The sequence below is a fragment of the Melanotaenia boesemani genome, chromosome 6 (genome assembly GCF_017639745.1).
Source record: "Melanotaenia boesemani isolate fMelBoe1 chromosome 6, fMelBoe1.pri, whole genome shotgun sequence".
In the NCBI taxonomy this organism is placed as follows: domain Eukaryota; kingdom Metazoa; phylum Chordata; class Actinopteri; order Atheriniformes; family Melanotaeniidae; genus Melanotaenia; species Melanotaenia boesemani.
Genome location: NC_055687.1, coordinates 13,109,639 through 13,112,710, shown reverse-complemented (window position 1 = coordinate 13,112,710; position 3,072 = coordinate 13,109,639). Strand labels below are relative to the sequence as shown.

The 3,072-nt window shown below is 36.8% G+C and overlaps 1 long non-coding RNA gene across 1 annotated transcript; it reads left to right on the top strand.

Moving 5' to 3' along the window:
• Window positions 1–284: 284 nt before the first annotated feature.
• On the top strand, window positions 285–2,723 carry LOC121642210. Its single transcript, XR_006010856.1, has 3 exons — window positions 285–394; window positions 1,982–2,227; window positions 2,443–2,723. It is a non-coding gene; the product is annotated as an uncharacterized LOC121642210 (long non-coding RNA).
• The last annotated feature ends 349 nt before the right edge of the window (window positions 2,724–3,072 follow it).

The following is a 3,072-nucleotide window of genomic DNA, read 5'->3' as shown; positions in this document are numbered from 1 at the left end:
AGTACGGAATTAGAGCCCGGCCGAATGATCAGCCAGCCAATTAAATCGGCAGATTATCACTCTTTTCAAAATAATCATAATCCACCGGAGTTTTCCAGATTAAATGCCAATATTGTCTTAATTTCTTATAAAACGGTAAATGTTGTCAAATGTCAGTCGTGCATAATTATGTCGTTGTGCTGTTTGTCCACTAGATGGAGCTCTGATTCAACTGAATCGTCAATTCTCACTGCTGTCAGTAATTACAACACTAGCTACATCCAGGCAGCACTACAGGGGTGGGCATAGCAGAGCTTGACGACAACATTGCGAAATTAAGAATGACTCAACATGTCTCCAGTTTCGATTTAACTCTTTTTTCCATGTGTCATATTGGTGAGCCGAGCTTCATAAGGTTGGTTATGCTTTTCATTTACAGTGCATTGCTAAAGTTGCATTAATCTAGCTAAAGTTACTCCCTGTCTGTTTGTTAGCAATAACATCTCCATGTTTATGCCTATGATCAATAACAGCTTTCAAAGCCAATAAATAACCACAGAAATAACTTAAGTGAACAAAATATTTGAGAGTATAAAGCTAGCGTTCATCCCTCTGTCAGTTGTATGCTGAGATGCATTTAAGGAGGATGTGAATGCAGAGAGATGGGGAAAAGTTAAAATGATGAACATACCCTTTAGCAGATGTCCTGTCACTCTTAGTTTTACTTTGTCAAAAAATAATATATAAAATAATAATAATGTAATAACAACAGCAACTTATTGTGTGTGTTGTGGAGTCACATAAGTGTCAGACTATTTGTGACCATTACTGCTGTAATTACTGACAGCAGTGAGGACTGTGGATTCAATGAAGCCAGATCTCCATTACATGTTTTGACATCTGAGAAAGGTGTCTCTGGTTTTTATTTTGGTTCATATGAGCCATGATTTTATAGACATGAAAATAATGGAGTAGAGAAAATGTGATTTAACATTAAAAGGCATCCAAGGGCTGTATAAATAATTTTTTGCCAGTAACTTTACTCATTATATTCCTTATATATAGCATACACTTATGGTTCAAATCTAAAGATAAATTAATTAGTACAACTGGTAGTTATATTAATGCATTTTCCATAGAAAGAAAAATTCACAATGCCAATTTAAAACAAAATAAATAAAATAGAAGTTATATTAATCGGTTATTGGAATCTTTTTCTGCCAAATATCGGAAACAACATCAGCCTCAAAAAAATCCATATTGATTGAGTTCTAATATACATATATGGTATAGCATCTAATATGCTGTATAGTAATTTTACTACAATCATAAACTCTGGTTCATATTCAACATTTTTTCATCATTTATAGTACACCTTTAAAACTTTAAAAACTCAGGCTGCTAAAGGTTAAAATCATGTCTAGGATGAGTGTGTCATAGTATGTATGTATGAATATATTTTGGACATAGAATTGGATGCAAGTTTACATTCAAACTTTGGGTATTATTAAATGCCCTTATTCTCACACTTTTTAAAAAAAAAAAATTTTTTTCTTATGATTCCACTCATGAAGTTCTAATGCTGATCTGGGAGGCTGAGGCAGAATGGGGTGAGAGGGTAAAGTCCAGTACCCTGAGCTAATTTCAGACACTCATCTTTCAACCTGTAGTGCATCGCTGACTTTGGTAGGGCCCAGTGGCCTCATATTCTCCACAGCAGTATTATTGTAGATAAGCACCACGTGGCTAATGAACAGAGAGAGGGCTTGTTGAAGGTCAGCCTCTTCATTTAGGGGCCCTCCAATGAGCTGGCCCACTCTGCATGGCTAAGCGCATCATCATAATAATGCCAAGGACCCACCGTTTTAAAAGTCTTGCATCTTTTTTCCACTTCCAACCCCCACCTTCCCACCCACCCACTGTTGCCTGGCATACTTTACTTTATGTCTCCGATATTCCCCTTCATCTGAATTATGTTGATTTTCCCGTTTCTTTCTGAAAGGCTTTTAAAGGTCTTGGCAATTATCCCTCTCTGGATGTGCTTAGAGAAGGATGCTGTCCATCCAGTGTCTGCTGATGATAGGGAAACAAGATTTAACACAATCAGAGATGCAAAGCAACACTGGATAAGGGTGCTGATGTGACCAGGTGCCAAGGCCGGCCAAGGTCATGTTCATCTGCATGATTAAGGGAGATGGATTCTGCCATGACCTCTGGATTATGCCAGAAGGAAGTTCCTAGAATGTATGTGAGTATGTCTCTGTATGTCTATGTGCTGTAATATTGACAATATTTTTAAATAATGACAGAAAAAATTTCCCCTAACTTGTATGCCATGATTTTGAAAATAAAATATCTATAATCTTTTTCTTCTAAAGCACTCCTCTACACTGAATTCTTCCCTCAATTGTCAGATATAATGAGGTTAAAAAGTCTTTTTTCCAGTTATTGTCCTGAATAAAGGGGAGGCAGACGTGGTCTGCCTGCTCTCTACTGTCCCCTCCTGGTTGGACTTGGCAGCTGGTTTCCCCATAGGGACATCTATCCATCAGTCTGCATGCAAGAACAACTCATTCATTACAATCCTGAGTGTTATCGCTGCCTTTTTTACATATTACATTATAATTAGAAATACCTTCTTCAGTTTGTTAAAGCATCTCAGGAAGCTAAAATTTGTCTGCATAAGCAGGAAAGTTTTTTATATATAAACATACTTAAACGAAGCATCTGTGTTTTTCACGCTGTGTACTATTTTAATAAATCTCGTCAACCAGGTGACAGCGCCTCCTTGTAACAGGTTTGTATGTTGAGACATATACAAGGCTAATTCCAATAGATATTCTGCATCTTTTCTTCCAGATTCCTGCCATTGTCTGTTTTTTTATTTAGTTTGCCCCCTGGTGTAGGAGAAGATAGAAGAAAGGACAAGAAAAGAAGCATTGTATGTAGAAATGTGTGTCTTCTTCTTCAAGTTTTGCTTCTGTTGGCTAGAGAGAATTGCATAGAGATTTCATGATCATACACCAAATAGCCCTCTGATTTTCTTTATCCTTTCAGTTCAGGAAAGCTAAGTCAAATACAGTTATTCAGTAA